Consider the following 17,679-nt stretch of genomic DNA (forward strand, 5'->3'; position numbering starts at 1 on the left):
TCTATGAAAGCTCTGTATGCTGTAACCTTGTCATCAGGTATGGCTCTGATTGGGAATGGTAGAGGAGGGTTGTAAGGCTTTAAGGAAGCAACATATTTGTCATCAGGGCGTGGACTCTTCGAGTCCATTATAAGGACTCGGCGAGTCTGGTCGAGTTTAGCTGAACTCGACTCTTCTGTCTTTTCTGCATGCACCTTGGAGACCTTCTGTGCAGGGGTCATAGGAGTGAAAATTTCTCCATAGCTGGAGGTTATAGCATTCATATTCTCCATTCCCGGATTATTCTCCAACTCGAATAACATGGATTGTTTGATCCATTTTTGTCATCCTTCTATCTAAACTATCGAGCTTAGCCATCATCGCCGCCATGCCATCATTGGCCGAGTTCACTACCCCCCGACTTACTTCATTTCTTGGGTTGTGGTATTCTCTAGAATGTTTAGAGAATTCTTCAATTAATTCCTTGATTACCAGGGGTGCCTTCTTTGTGAGCGGGCCTTGCGAGTCGAGCAATTGCCTTGTGGTAACATTGACTCCATCATAGAAGATGGAGACTTCTTGTTGGCTATTAAGTTCATGGTGTGGGCAATTTCTGAGAAGACCTTTATACCTCTCCCACGCTTCATAAAGGGACTCTCCGGGTTGTTGCTCGAAGTTGGCAATGGCTTTCTTCAACTTGGCTATTTTAGAAGGCGGGGAAAAATGGTCTATGAACTCTTCTTTCATCTTAGCCCATGTGGTGACCGACCCGGGGGGAAGTGACTTGAGCAAATCCTTTGCAGCACCCTTGAATGTGACTGGAAGCATACGGAGTAGCTGGGTCTCGCGTGGCACATTTGGTACATTGAAGTAGTCAGCCACATCATTTACTTCATCTAAGTGCTTGTAAGCATCTTCATGGTCTTTTCCATAGAAGGGAATCTCCTTGAGTTGAGCGAGGATATGACCCTTAAGCTTAAAAGTAGCAGTTGCGGGAATTGCGGGCTGCACAAGTCTCGGGCCAGTGTCATCGCGCATCCTGTTCTTCCATGTGACAACCGTCAATTTTCGGTCAAGTCAAAGTCAACTAAAGTCAACAAGTCAAACCGGTCAACTCAATTTGCCCGTAGGTACTAGAGTTTACGTTATGTAATTTCTAAACAACTCGCTATTCTGATGAGAGATCATAAATCGAAAAGTGCGTTCATCTAGATCTCCTTAACCTAAACTATGGTACGTGGGGAGCCAAACCGATAAAACAATGTTGCATACTCATCGGGAGTATGCAAGATCCTTAAGCAAGGCTTAACGGGGTTTACGGACCTTGCATTGCAAAGCCGAACACTCACATTCGTCACACACGAAACCGCTCTTAATCGTTTTCACTCTATCTCTTCTTATCGAGAATCTATCCCAAATCTCTCCAAGTATGTGAAATCTCTCCCAAATATCTCTTTGTATGAGAAATCTCTCCAAGAATGTCAAATCTCTCCCAAATCTCTCTAAGTATATGAAATCTCTCCCAAATATCTCTTTGTATGAGAAATCTCTCCAAGAATGTCAAATCTCTCCCAAATATCTCTTTGTATGAGAAATCTCTCCAAGAATGTCAAATCTCTCCCAAATCTCTCTAAGTATGTGAAATCTCTCCCAAATATCTCTTTGTATTAGAAATCTCTCCAAGAATGTCAAATCTCTCTAAGTATGTGGAATCTCTCTCAAATCTCTCTCAAAATCTCTCTCAACTTTCTATAATCACTCGGGGCATCTCGACCCTCGAATTTGGCGAAAACAGCCCAATAACAGAAGTCTACGCGAAAAACGGACTTAAGGAGCCGAAACCCCTCTTAGGACCCGAAAGTCCTCTTAGGACCCGAACCCTTCTGAGCCGCAGGCTGCAGAACCGAACCTCACTCAAAGAACCGAACCCGAAGGCTCCTGGAACCGAACCTCACACATCACCCGAACCCGAACCTTCGGTACATTTCGGGTCTGATCACCTTCGCTTCTAAGACCGAGCCTTCGCTTCTGAGACTACCGAGCCTTCGCCTTCGCTTCGCGCCTAGCATCATTATGGACCGAACCTCGGCCTAGGGACCGAACCTCGGCCTAGGACCGAGAGGTCTCGCTGGAAGTCCCTTTTCTCCCGGTTTTCGACTAATTTTGCGTTTTAGGCCCGTTTTTAATTGTTTTAAAACGAGATTTTCACCCAAAACTTTATTTTAACATATAAGACCCCTTAAGTAATGAATTATCACGTTTTGAGGATAAAACCTTATCCAAAAGAGAGTAGGTGAAGTAGAAAGGTAGAGTGTTGACTTTCCTTTATTCTATGACACAAGCAACCACTCCCATACCCACTCCATGTCATTATTCACCATCAGCCCATCCTTAGTCACTTCATAAGTCTTTTCACATTATTTTAAGCCATTCCCACGTTCTTAGAGCTGGAACATCCACCCTCTCTCCTCACACTTCATTCATTCTCTCATTTTTCCACCAAGAACCACACTCCAAACTCTCTCATCTTTCTCTCTCAAATTCGAGAACTTCAAGGCATACTCCAAGACTTTTCTCCTTCATTTAGTAAGTATCGTCATCTTTCTTATGATTATTACACATCCTCCTACTCAAAATCATAGATTGCTTACACAAACATCATCACCTTCTTGTTAGATCTTCGAATCTTCAAGTGATTCATCAAGTGTTCTTGAGTTGAACACTTCTCTTCTTCAACACTTATCTACTGAAATCACTCAAGGTGAGTTCATACCCCTACATTTTCATGTTTTCTCAAGTTTTAGGGGGGGGGGGGAATACAAGTTAAAACACCAAAAACATAACTAAAATTTTCTAACAGCTTTCATCAGAAAAGTTGGACTCCATTCACGGACTGTTTTGGACAACTTAAACATTTTTGTTTACAAAACTGTTTTAGGTGTAAGTAGTTCCAGTTCTTAGATTTAAAATGACTACTTGCACATCTCCATACGATTTTTCTACAATTTATGGTGATTTTTACAAAACTGCCTATCATTTCAAACACTAAACCGGACCAGTCTGTGATTATGGACTTTTTCACCCAAGTTGGAGGTCATTAAAAATCATGATAAAAATTATGAGTAAACTAGACACATTTTGGGAACTCTCAGAATTTACGGATTTAGTTTTCAACTTCGTATGATTTTTCTATGACTTTTCTAAAACAGCGCAGAAAGGTTAAATTTAATTAAAAGTATATAACTTTCATAACACTTTGTATTATGTTGAGCAAAGTGTATAACAATGAGTTCCAAATATTGAATGTGTTTCCTTGTTAGTTTATCATCATAAACTGAAACTTAGTCATTCATGAGAAGATTATTCATTCATTTAGAACACGCATATTAAACTATAATGAGCATAGTTTATGGATTCACAACATTAAGGCATTTTCATAAAAGAATTCTTATACATTACAAACGTTTTGGATAAAATATAATAGGTATAGTTTATGTATCATTTACTTTTCAAACTTATTTATCAAAGCTTTTCAGTTTAGTTCACGTAAATCTGTTAATGAATAAATTTGTGAGTCATTCACTTCGGGTTACTTCCAAAGTAACAAAGTCAAAAAGTCCTGTAAATCGTAACCAGAGTCTCTTGTAGGGAGAACGTGATAGTTGTGTATAGATCTATATTGGGCTTGACAAACCCACACCAGAGCTGCTTGCAACAGCTAGACCGGCAGGTCTGTGGTGACAAGTGTCATTTAACGGCGACGCCTAAAGAACGTCGTATTACGAGGCCGTCTATGTCAAGTATGGTTATGATAGCTCACATGTGGTATTAACAATCATAAGATTTACGGGTTCTAACTTTAAATTAGCGAGTTATGTCGATTTAGCTCACTGAGATTTCTTTAAGTATGGAAAAATACTTGTGCGTCTTCATATCAAAAAGGGTTTTATGTCGATTTAAAATCACTTTTTATATCAATTACAGATATTGCTGTATATTTTCAGTCTTGGTATTTTAGACTACACACCATTCATTACGGGATTTTCTCAAATCAGAAAGGGTTTTACGCCAATGTAAAACCATAATTATATCTTTAAGTATGACAAATACTTGTTCATTTCGGTCCTGGTATTTAGGACTACATAACTTTTATAAGGAAAATATTGGATTTTTCTTGGTAACATACATCTCCTTACAAAGATCGATTTTCAAACTCTTACTGTCAAAAGCTTATGAACTCACCAACCTTTGTGTTGACACTTTTCAAACTACTTGTATTCTCAGGAATTCAGTGAATTCAGGAAATCAGCCACGTTTTGAGGATGGGACGATAAATCGTCAAACAGTTCATTTTGTATCATAATGTAATTGATTTGAATCATGTAAACATATACTTTGGTGTAACATTTTCAATTATATTTATGATGGTTGTATTTACTTTGAGCACTATTATACTCGTTGTTATGATACTCTACATGAAGTCCTCCACTCCCGGACGTTTCCGCCATCCTTGGTTTGGGGGTGTGACATTCCATTCCCCCATGGGGACATCATCGATATTAGCCATAGTGATAGCTAAATCATCCTCAAAATCGGATTCGTGCTCGTATGTAGGTTCTTCTTCGTCCTCGGTCTCGTACTCGGTGTCTTCTTTAATCAGGTCTTCGATTGCTACAGAGGCGCTGGATGCTCCTGATTTGCTACTCTTCTTCTTGCTGAAAACGAACTTGAGGTTCTTCAGTGGCGAATTCTTTGTTGAAACGGATTATCCAACGGCTTTTCCTTTGTTACTCCTTAGTGCGGATTCCGGGTCTTCAAGAGGAGGGACCAGAGGTGTATCAGATCCTCGGGTCATGAAACAACTGCAAAATAAAATAAGAAAAACGCGTAAAAAGAACAAAAACAAAATAAAAATTAAACTGTGAACAGCGATGGACTCGCCGAGTTGTTACGAGTGCAGTCGGCGAGTTTAGGCCAAAAACATAAAATTTTCTAATTACTATCTAAAACGGATATTTATTAAAACCTATACTAACTACTAAATAAACTAAGAATTAACTTTGTGTAAGATAAATCCCACACAGAGGATCGATAAAAATAGAAATTAGTGCTAATTTAGAACCGTTCCCCGACAACGGTGCCAAAAACTTGATATGTGTAAACTCAACTAGTTTTGAACCTACTTTTAATTATAAAATGAACACACAAAGGCAGTGGACCTATCAATTGTGGTACAGCTAAATAAGAAAGGTATCGAACACAGGGAACGGTAAATTAAAACTAAAGGCTACTGTTATCTAAATTAAATAATAAGTAGGGATTTTCTCTAGTTTTACAAGACTAGAAACTTACTATCACTTAAACTAAAAACTAGAAAAGCAAAGATTTAACTAAATTCAATAACGAGAAGGACTTCTGTTTAGTTCAACTCAATTGATCGTATGGTTGATATTATGATAATAGTGCAATGGATTAATTCTTCTATTGGCTACCGATTCAAGTGATTAGCTTTGCGTTCGCTGCACTAATCCTTACAGAACAAACTAACTCAAACAGTGATCAGTTGTCTAATTTAATTTAATTCACTAGATTATTTATTCGGTGTAATTTAGACTTGTAATAGCTAACTAATTTGGTCATTTAGTTAACCTCTTGCTGATGGTCATCAATCAAGCTCACACATGAATTTACCTAATTTTCTATTAATTCTAGTTTCACGTTCGTTATTCCTAGACATATGATAAAGTGGTCACATAAACATGAGGTTGACAATTAAAAGATGTTCATACTATTTAATTATCTTCCTATCAACAGAAAAATAGCTATCATTCACACACAAGGTTCTTTAAGAAGCTAAAATCAACAAAATCACCAATATTGAATTAATCCTACCAATAATCAAACCATAGTCTCAATTTTGTATCCCCAAACAGAAGTTTAAGAGTTTTAGCTCATGATTGAGGTAATTAACAGCAATAAAACGAATTCTAATTGTCTAACCATGATTGAAAACAATAGATTAAGTAGAATGATGAGAATTTGCCTCAAATCTCCTTCGGAATTGAATTCTAGGTTGTATCTTCGTTCTTCAGATCTCTCATGGCTCTGATTCGCAGCTTGCTTCTCCCCAAGGGTTCCAGAATACCTTATGTCAAGCTGGACAGCTGTTTTTATAGATTCGAACCGACTCGCCGAGTCCAAGACCGACTCATCGAGTCCACCCCTTAATTCCCGTACACGGTAAGTCATGGAGTCTTTATCCTCTCGAATCTTCGCCGATACTCGCCGAGTAGTCGACCCTACTCGCCGAGTCCCTTGTATTTTTAGTGTTTTTCTTCTTTGTTCAACTCCCGAGCTCCCAACCGCTTCTCCTGCTTCCTTTTGCTTCCGAGCTTCGCTTTTGGACTGAAAACACAAGTCAAACACTTTTAAGTATCTTTTGTCCATGATATGCAATAAATTAGCTAGTAAATGATAAAAATCTATACTTATTATGAGGCAAAATATGCAAATATGTGACTGTTTAAGGAATCCTTTTGGAGAGTTGGACTAAAGGACTCAACAGATTAGGTTATTAATGCAAAAATGTAGCCTCTAATAGTTGTCACAATGTAACCAAGGAATGGTCACGACGTGACAAAACCAATTATTGTGACTGTTTTATCTCTGCTTCCCCACGAAGTGACCAAGGAATGGTCATGATGTGGCATTGAATTTGAATAGGTTGACCTTTGACTTTGTGGGCCTTTAACATTTGACTTTTGGCCAATTTGAGTTGGGGTCAAACTTGGAGGATTGGGTTGATAATTGAGGATTTGTTTGTTTAGGTGTTAGTTGTTTTGAGGGATTGATCAGTGTAAGGATTTAGGGTGTTGTTGTGCTTCTCAGGTTCTGAAAATCGGGTGAGTTTCTCATTATTCCATGTATCCCATTGTATATCTGTTTCATGGTAGGATATAGGTACTACTAGAGTACAAGTATGCTAGTGGCTAGGATAACTCCTTTGCTATATATATATATATATATATATATATATATATATATATGTGTGTGTGTGTGTGTGTGTGTAGTTAGGAAACTTGGTTTCTTGGTATGATAAATTGGTAAGGTTTTGCATGTTGATCGTATGGTATAGTTAGGAGTTTTGTTTGGATGGGGTAACTAGGGTAGGACAGTTATTAGGATTACGTATGGCTGAACCACGAAGGACTTAACTGAGAAGTGGTCAATAGAGGGTAACTAGGGAAGGTTAGTCGCTAAGGATATGAGTATGCTAGTATCCATTATGTTTTTTTGTTACTTGGTTATGCAGTAGTAATATCTTGTGTTCTATGTAGTCTAAGTTGGGTGGATCATCTGTTCGATTGTCTATTTGAACCCTGAATATATACGACTTTGTCCATTGTAAGGAAAGACCATGGGGATAGTCTATGGAACCTTTTTTTAAGACCATGGAGGTAACCTATGGCACTTGTTTGTAAGACCATGCGGGTAACCCATGACACTTGCTTGTAAGACCATGGAGGCATCCGATGGCATTGCAGGGAAATACCATGGGGGTAGCTTATGGAATTGCAAGGAAAGACCGTGAGGGTAGCCTATGGCAAGATGTAAGACTATGGCTTGACCTATAGCATTCACCGGGGGTTGGAGCAAACTCGTTATTCATGTATGATTATTACGCATGCTTATGTGCATAGGAGATTCAAATGTTCGACGCTATAGCCGAAGCCTTGTGTGGATGCATTATTTATATGGTGGAATATTTTGTATAATGTGGAGCTCACTATGCTTTATGCTTATAGATGTGGATTAAATGTTTTGCAGGTCGCTTGTGAGAAGCTTGTCGGGATTCTACACACGCATCGAAGATGTTCATTTATGTGGTTTGTAAACTTAACTCTGATACTGTACGATTTTAAATTATATGAATGTTACTTAATGGATTGGGAACAAGGTTTTAATAGGTTATCATATTTTAATATTGAGAAATCTTTTTGTAATTTTTCAGGATGTTACAAGTTGGAATCAGAGCCTTGGTTTGAGGGATTCGGGCGCACCTTGTGGTATGTCCGAACTCAAACTAAGGACCAAGTGATTTTCTAAATGAGTTTTTGAAAAGAAAATTATTTTACTCAAGAGAATGATTTTCTAAAACGATTTCATAAGAAGATGGAAGATGGGTTGCGTACAGTCGACCGGAGCTCAGGAAGTAAGTAATTCCTAGTATACCAATATGATTATATGTTTACGATATGAATTGATATGCATGCTAGAATGTAGGCTATATATATACTCATGAATTATATGATAGAGTTGCTTGACTTCTATGAGTCTTTATATACTGGAGAATTGTTAGTTATGTGTTGCTTGAAGTCTTGATTTGTAATGTTATTCCATAGCCTTAGAATGATTGATTTAGCCTTATTACCTGTTCCTTGTCTAGTTGTGGGCTTACGGTAGAATCACTTATTCGACCATATATTTTATTTTGTATTGTATATAACTTGCATGCATGGGGAGATAGACAATGTTGATAGGGGTTTTAGTAGTGAGAAAGTGAGTGATAGGAGGATCCTCGCGAAAGATTCTATGAAGTGTGATTTTATAGATATGGATAGATCTATGCATGCATGTGACGATTTTAGCGGAGTGTTGTGAAGTAACTTAGGAGGCTTGGGATTTTCCTTGGAATGAATATAGATAGGTGTGGAAGGTAGTATTGGGCCCACACTACTGAAAGCACAAAATCTATACTTAAGCCAGGGAGTGTTTTAGGATTAATGGGAAACTTGAATGTGGGTATGCATAATGTGGGTTTGCAATATGCTTTGTTTGATGTATTTCTATATCTTTCAGGTTTAGGATGGCGACCTTGTTGAATTTATATGCCCAAGAAACATTATGCAGTGATACTGCTAATAATATATGATCCTATAGGGTCACACCTTTATCAAGTTGGCACATTTTTTATATTTATTATTAATATGATTATTATTAAATAATATCAATTCTTATATTATAATTAGGGAATAATCATTGTTTTGTGAAAATAATAATTATAAGAGAGTATTATTAGTTATTATTTCATATGGTATGAATTAATAAGCCATGCACAACATTTTGGACTAGTTGTATTGTTTTGTCTTTTACCTAAAGACAAATTTTATATTTTATAAACTTAGACTTTATAAAATTTAAAGAATCCATCCTCTTTCGAGAGTTATGGCCGAAATTAATAAACAAATATGGAGGTTGCTTTTCAACCTTCATGTTTTGTCTCCCATGCTTCTAAAGGCTAGAAATACTTTAGAGTATTTTACTAAAAAGGCCTTACTTTGCATGAAAAACTATAATCTTTCATTAAATTGATAGTCTGATCATAACACCTATATAATCAGATGATATTTGATTAGAACTTATCTATGTCATAATCATCATGATAATATATAAATAAGAAATACATATACCAACATCAAAAGGATGGAATTTTTTGAAGGCAAATGAGTTGGATTCATTTGATATATGTGAATCCTATTTGTATGGGAAGATGATTCGCAAGTGTCTTCATCTATTAGTAGTTAAAGAACAAAGGGATTGACAAAGAATTATACATAAGTGGTGTATGTAATCTTTTCAATCCATGAATAGATTTGGTGATAGATGTTTATTCAACTTCATTAACGACTTTTTATTTGTTATTGTTGAAACCTTTGATTTGCTCAAATTTTTTCATAGTGAATATTGAAATACGACTTAATGAGACCATCATTAACCTTTCGTTGTAATAAAGCAAATGTTTTTTCTAAACCAAGTCTTCTTGGAACATCTTAGGAGTTGTGGAATTGATTCACAACTCATTCTGACCAAAACACTCACTCGTCATTAGTATGATTTTTGTGGCATTGGATCACCTGGTCACTTGAATCTATATTTTGATATTCGAGGTAGCCTTCGTATTCTCTAATGGGATAGGGTCACCTGATTACTAGCTAAATGTCGATAGTACAAGTTTTAAAGAGGATAAAACATAGACCTTGTAGTCTATTATATGATGTTTTAAAACAACTATTTACTTTATAAAATTTTGAAATTATGCTCACTGCAACAAATATATATTGAATATATATTTCCAACCAAACAAGTGGATTAGATACCTATATTAGACTGAGGATGAAATGGTTTATCATTATCTAAAAGGTATAGAGTTATAGAGAGTTGATGTTAGACAATAAGTTTAACCACTCTAGCATCTACTAACTACATTTATGTAGAATATCCTAAATGATTGTTTAGCATGAGGTGTCTACTAATTCCACTAAATTTCATTCCATAAGACAAGTGATTCGAAAGTGATTTTTCTAAGTTGAAGAAATTTGGAGATTTAAGAGCTAAAGATCCATAAGTTGAATGCATCATAGTTTGGAACTAGCAAGTTTTCAACTGTTGTCGAATCTACGCAATAGTTGATCAGAAACTAATAAAACACATAAAGATGCATTTATGTATGATTATCAAGTATGGGCTTGATCAATGTTCCTCGATATAGTTTGACTATAAAGAGTAAGTGAGTTTTCAAGGGAGAAAAAATACATGATTGAAAATCTTCTAAGATTTAAGCTATCATATCAAAGTAAGAATCTTCTACTTTATAAGATAATTACATAGTGTGATTTGATTATAAATCAAGTTGACTCTTGTGTTTTTCTACAAAGCTAGTGGGAGCAAAGTAAAATTTCTAATGTTATTTGTAGTCGACATATTAATTCATGGAATAAGGATCTATATAGATAGATCATGGAAACTTAAAGGATTAAGTAAAATTGCATTAATTGTCAAGGATCTTAAAGTGCTTAAGATAAAGGACTCTGAGAGAGTTATCTTATCAAAAACCACATGACATGATTTTGAGAAAAATCCTAGTGCAAATGAGATTTAAACATAACGCAACATGTTGATATTATGTTTTATGCATGCTAAATGATGAGTTCGAAAACTCTTTGATTGATTAGATCTTTGTAATAGGTAAATTAATAAAATAGAAATAGTAATGTAAAAACACAAGTATGGATTTGAATGTGTCGAATGATTTGATTAACTCAATCCTCAGCAGAGCTCGATGAAGAACTTCCGTTGTAGAGGATTCTAGGGTTACAAAAGATAAGAACTTGTACGCTATCAAATCTCTATCAATCCCACGTTAAGAATGCATGCAAGCATCTATATATAGTAAACCCTAAACAAAACTGACGGATGGACAGGCCCATACAGGAGACAAAACTTGGACTAGCTAACGAGCCCAAAAGATGCAACACTAAACTGGACCTTACAATCTCCCCCTTTACGTCAATTTGGAGCGAGACTATCATTTCTTCTTGCTTGGACCAGCTGCTGGAACTTTCTTGGTTGTATCAAATAGACGCGAGATAAGTGCGAGGATTGTCTGTCTGAAGCGAATGTACCATTGAATCATATCATCAAAGTAGTTCTTGTCATCCGCCGAATTCTGCTTGCACCGATGAATGATCCCTAAGACATGTTCCAGACATGCAGTGGTATAGAGATGTTTGTCTACCAAAGCGAACATGCATTTTTGGCCTTCATTTCTGGTAAACATAACTGAATTTCACTTCGGGTCTATCTTCCCCTTCTGCATCACGTTTAGGTCACTTGCTGAGCCAACAGGAGATATTTCAGGCTTTTTCTTGAATACGCTCGCTATCTCCTGATCCATCTTGGCAACTTCCATGATATAGCAGACAAGCATCCTCTTGAAGTGGTCAATGATCGGACCATATTCTGCTTCGTTTGTAAGAAGGATGTTGTGCAAGATGATCCAGTCGTGTGGATTGAAGTTGGGAAGATCAGCAAGCGAGATGGCATGTTCGGTCTTGGCAGATCCTCTCAGCACCTTAAACCGAACGTTGGTGAAGTTTCCTTCCCTGTATGGCTTTAGAACCCGAACATTGATAATCTTCTGAGCGCTCCATGTTTGGTACTGTGGTTGAGCGGCCCTCAGATAGAAATCGACTAAATCCCTATCAACCTTTGGATGAGGATGAGGGAACTCAGCTATGTTGTCAAAGGCATGGAATACGAACGCGTTTCGGGTCAGTGGCATGTCGAACTGAGAATCGACAATATTAGAACGATCTAGAGAGATCACCGGTTCTAGCCACAAGATGCTTGGGGTATCGATAGCTTCTTTCAGCAACTTCTCAAGAGTCCAAGGAGGAAAAAGAGTTTTCCTGCTCTCGAGAAGGTCGTGAGCTTCTTTCTGTCTTCTTTCGGCTTCTTCAGCCTCTCTAGCTACACGAGCGCTGATGTCAACATCTTTATCTCGACCTTGCTTTTTCAGAAGGTCGGCAATGGGTCCTTATCTTCATCGCTCTCCTCAGCAATTTGCTTGCCCTTGTCTTTTACACCCGAACCTGAGGCTTGGCCTGTAGGAGGAGGTTCGGTTGTGTGTGTTGCTGTTGAAGTAGGAGGCGGTTGAGACACATTTTCTTTTTCTCCCCCTTGTTTCGGAATGGACACGAAATCAAGGAGCCCTTCAATCTTGCTCAGGAGAGAGAGAGGGCAGGAGCAAGTTTTTCTGCAAGAGGTCGCCTGATAGAATAGTTGAGTATCGGGTCATGTGCTTCCAGGATGTTTGAAATGGTTGCGTGGACATCCGAAACACACGATGAAATCACCTCCCTTTCAGATCGAAGAGACTCAATCTCCTTTTGAGAATTGGAGAGTTGAAGACTCTTGACCTTCAGAGCGGTGGTCTTTCTGGCAAGAGCGTCCATGAGTGAGTTTTCAGCAGCAAGGTCCTCATGGAGCTTAGTCAATCGTTCCTCAATCGTCGCTTTAAACGCTGAGTTGTCGTCTGAGAGAGTCTGACGAAGAGAAGCAAAAGACTTCAGTTCTGATGCAACTGAGGTAGCCAGCTGGTTGACAATGGGTTCCAGCTTTGTTTTGGTGGCTTCAACATTTTCCTGTAATGATTATAACAAAGAAGAAGCATCAGTGAATAGTTTATCGACTTTTTTGGTCGCTGCCTCACAGGCTTTGATTGAGGCATCAATGGCTGCAGTGGCGGAGTCTAGAGAGACTTGATGAGCTTTGGAAAAAGCATCAACAATCTTCTGAATGGCAGCTTCAGAGATGGTAGACTGGGATGAAGAAGAGGAGGCGATGAGCGAATCTATCTTTTCGTGAAGCTCCTTGAGATGCTTCTTGGTAACGGGAGTGTCATCATCGTCATCACTCTGAACTTGAAACAGACTGTAATAGACCGAATCAAATGTCATATCCTCCCCGCCGAGGAATGGTTCTTCACTCTCTGCTGCATGAACAGGAGATGAGGGGGGTGGAGAGGGTGGAGGCTCGGTAGTTGTAGTAGGTTCGGGTTGGGTTGTATGTTCGGTAGTTGGTGTGGGTTCGGGTGCTTTAGTATGAACCCCCGTATCAGATACGTTGGTTCTTACTTCAGCAGTGGTTGTGGTGGTTGCTTCGGTAAAGATGGGTGGGGGTACTGGGATGGAGGTAGATGGTATTTGAGAGGTGGAGGTTATGGGGGGAATGGAAAAAAGAAAAGTAATTGGTGGAGAAGAGATTGGAGAAGTGGAAAAGTGAACTTCTGGAGTAGGCGATCGTGGTGGAGTGTTACCACGAGGAGATCCGTCAGAGTCAGATCTCTCTCCCTCATATTCGCTTGAGGAGGAAGCGATAATCAGCTTTCGCCTTGATTGGGTTTTTCTCTTCTTCAACGGAGGGGATTGGACAGCCTTGGTGGTTTTTCGTTTCTTGGGAGATGGGCCTTTCGCTCCCTTACCAACTTGCTTGTCTTTGCCTTTGTCAGTTTTCTTTCCCCTTGGCACAGGCTTGTCAGCTTCATGGATGGACTTGAGCATTTCAGGAGTAAGCTCTCTCGGACCAGAGCGTCGAAACTCCTTGTATGTTTTAATAATCCAGCTGTCGGCAGGAACGTCTCCATACATCGACTCAGGGATTGAGCCAATGAATTGAAATTTTGAGGCATCAGAGACAATGATCTTCGTGGTATGAAAAGTACCAATCAAAGACATTGGAGAACCAGCAACAATGGGGACGTGGTACTTGTCCATCACCCATTTTGTAATGAGAGTCCAAAATCGAGCATAGGAAATCTCGGAATGCCGAGATGTAGAAGACAGACTCTGAATGAGCTGTTGCCATAGGACCGACCCGTAGTCCAAGTTGATACCGTTATAGATCCCGTACAGAATCGAGATGAACAGACGACTTTCTCCGTCTGATCCAGCACTGCGTTCAGACAGCCCCTTGAACAGTACTATAAACAACCCATTCCACTGAGGAGGCAGGCACGATTTCTTGAACTTCGTGATAGTTGTCAGCACCTCAGTATACCCCATGTTGTAAAACATCGAGAACATGTGACCAACCGGAATCGATTCAGGGTTAACCCTAGTTGAATCAGGTTCAAACCCTAAAATTGAGTAGAAACGTTGCTTGGAGATTGACGCCTTGTGATCAAGCACGTCGAAGAAGATCCTGTCGACTGCCTTGTCGTAATGAGCAGTGGCGAAAATCTGAGATAAGAACTCCATAGGAGCTGCTTCAACTTTGGTAAGAGCAGGAGCAATCGGCGAGTACTTGAGGCATTTGATTATCGGGAACATGAAAGCATCATAGACCTAAGGAGTAAGATCGATGATCAAACTCTGTTGGGGACGAATCGGGAGGATGTGGGAAGTGGCATGAACTGATGATGAATCCGCCATTGTTGTGAAGAAGATGGGAGAGATGATGAACAGTAGAATGCTTGAAGGTTTTCTTGCTCTTTGAAATATGGGTGCAGGAACGAGGTAAACAATGGTTTACGTTACCTTTTATACTGTGGGTAGAGGAGAGAGAAGAATCTGTCCCAAATCTTCGAGGGAAATACGAAGGGTTTTTTGGAAGTGATGGATGCGTGACAGTTGGTATCACCGATGATTACGCATGAGAGAGAGTGTCAGTCCCGATTTACACGCCTTCCCATCAGGCGCCGTTTTTAAACAAAACGGTTCCACTTTGCACGCCTGGCCTTCAAGCGTCGTTTGAAAATCAAATCGATTGGACTCCCGCCTGAGTCAGCATCTTATCCTTTTAGATTAAACGACATCTTAAAGCAAAATTGACCACGTGGATCAATATTAACCACAACTCCCTTATAACTACAAATCCCATTTAAAAATTATGCCTTGTAATTAATGAAACCGGAATTTTGGAAAATCAAAAAGATTTTCGTGCTTAGTGTGTAAAAGAAAAAGAAATAAAGCAACACATATGAGGGATTTTGTGATGTCAGTAAAGACACGAAACAAAGGATCCCGGGCACGAATCTCTTCCTTCAAAGTCAAGAGAGACTTTAAAGTGTTTGTATGGTTTCCCGTTGAATAACGATCAGACACTTATTGAGAAGTGTTGAAAGGCTTCTTTTAATTAGGCTTATTTGGGTGGCTTTGGCTTCAATTCAGAATTCTTGATCTTGATATAAGACAGAAATCGAACGAAGTACTTGTGAGACCAATGTAGTCTGTTGAACAAGTAGGTTTGAAATAATTTAAGTGGCTAGATAAAATAGTTTATGTAAAATCTCAAAAAAAAAATTAAAACTGGATTCCAAGGGAAGAAATGTTATAGGACTTAACAATTTCATAGGAATCACACAAAAGAAAATTAGAGATTTAACTTTCCATCCTCATTGATAAATTCGTCAATTCGTTAATGAAAGCTTAGAGCAAAATTGATTGTTCACCGTCAATGCATAGTAGGTATTGAATTGTGGGTTTCACTTAGTACGTAGTGACACGAAGCTAAGATCATAAACACAGAAATTGTGTAACCATAAACATCAGTGGTAATTTCTGAGAGTCTCAAGGGTTACGTTTATGACGCGAATGAGATGGAGAAAAGTAATGTAGATGGTGTAAAGAAACCAAAGTACCTCTGCTGTTAAAATAGGGACCAAGCAGAAAACTCTTATCGCATGTGAGAAGAGAGTTAGGTAGCTCATGATTAGAATAAATATGAAAGTCTAATTGGGAAGACAAGGTTTGTTTTTACCAAGTCAGTAAGGCTATTATTCAGAATCAGGTGAGGCTTTGGACACATACAGCAGCATGCTTCTAGGGACACTTAACTAGTGAAATGATTTCCCCACAAATAGACACACAAAAAGATAAGACACAAAACAAAACAAAATAATAGAAAAAATAATAAAAAATATTTTTGGAGTTTTTGAATTCACGAAAAGAAAATAAGAAAAGGAGTAAAAAAAATATTTTTTGGAATTTTTGATTTAAAGAAAAAAATAAATAAAATAAAAAAAGAGACACAGAAAAAAAATTTTAAACTGAACCCGAGCGTTCGGTTCATTTCGGCACACATGAGACCCGAACCCGAACGTTCGGTCTATTTCGCTTCCAACTGTTAATTTTGAAAAGTAGTCTTTGGTACTGACTCCGATTCGATCATTCCTAGCCCTTGTAGAATTTTGTTAAAAGATGCTTCAGGAAGAGCTTTGGTGAAGATGTCAGCCAGTTGATCAGTGGTTCGAACAAAGTGAATTTCGACGTTCCCATCTTCCACATGATCTTTAATGAAGTGATACCTCAGTGCTATATGCTTTGTCTTGGAATGTTGCACTGGGTTATGACAGATCCTAATTGCACTTTCTGAATCGCAATATAGTGGGATCTTTTTCATATTGAGTCCATAGTCCCGGATCTGGCTTTGGATCCAAATCACTTGAGATGTACAGGAAGCTACTGCGATGTACTCTGCTTCGGCTGTAGACAGAGAAACACATGTCTGTTTCTTTGATTGCCAGCTAACAAACTTCCCGTCTAGGAATTGGCAGCCTCCAGTGGTGCTTTTCCTGTCTAAACCATAAACCGAGAGAGGTAGTTCGTTTCAGATATCGGAGTATGTTTTTCACTGCAAGCATATGTGGTTCACGAGGATTCGCCTGAAATCTAGCACAGTAACAGACATAAAACATTATATCAGGCCTGCTAGCAGTAAGGTACATTAAAGAACCAATCATCTGGCGATATAACGTAATATCGACTGCCGGTTTTTCCAACGATGGTGTGATCTTGGTGCCGAATGCCATTGGAACTTTAACCTTTGAGTCTCCCATCATGCCAAATTTAGCAAGAAGAGTCTTGGTGTAAGCTTCCTGGTTGATAAAGATGCCTTCGGGCCCCTGTCTAATATTTAAACCAAGGAAAAAGTTAATCGGACCCATTGAGTTCATTTCAAATTTAGTCTCCATCAGCTTTCTGAATTCAGCTGTTAAGCTAGGATTCGTTGAGCCAAAGATGATATCATCGACATAGATTTGAACAATCATAAGGTGGTTACCTTCCTTCTTACGAAAGAAGGTTGGGTCAACCGAACCTTGTTTGAATTTTGACATCTTTAAAACTTGGTTAGCGTTTCATACCATGCCCTAGGTGCTTGTTTCAGACCGTAAACTGCATTGTCCAGAATATAACAGTGATTTGGGTACTTTTCATTAACAAATCCAGGAGGTTGCTCCACGTAAACTATTTCTTCAAGTTCTCCATTCAGAAAGGTGCATTTCACGTCCATTTGGTAGACCTCAAAGTTCTTGTGTGCAGCATAGGCCAGAAATATTCGAACAGATTCCAGCCTCGCTAC

The 17,679-nt window shown here is 38.6% G+C and overlaps 1 non-coding gene across 1 annotated transcript; it reads left to right on the forward strand.

The window, feature by feature from the left end:
- Window positions 1-571: 571 nt before the first annotated feature.
- On the forward strand, window positions 572-678 carry LOC145060626 (small nucleolar RNA R71). The gene has a single exon (XR_013686843.1). It is a non-coding gene; the product is annotated as a small nucleolar RNA R71 (small nucleolar RNA).
- The last annotated feature ends 17,001 nt before the right edge of the window (window positions 679-17,679 follow it).

The sequence above is a fragment of the Lactuca serriola genome, chromosome 6 (assembly GCF_051521515.1).
Source record: "Lactuca serriola cultivar US96UC23 chromosome 6, Lser_US96UC23_V15, whole genome shotgun sequence".
Lineage (NCBI taxonomy): Eukaryota > Viridiplantae > Streptophyta > Magnoliopsida > Asterales > Asteraceae > Lactuca > Lactuca serriola.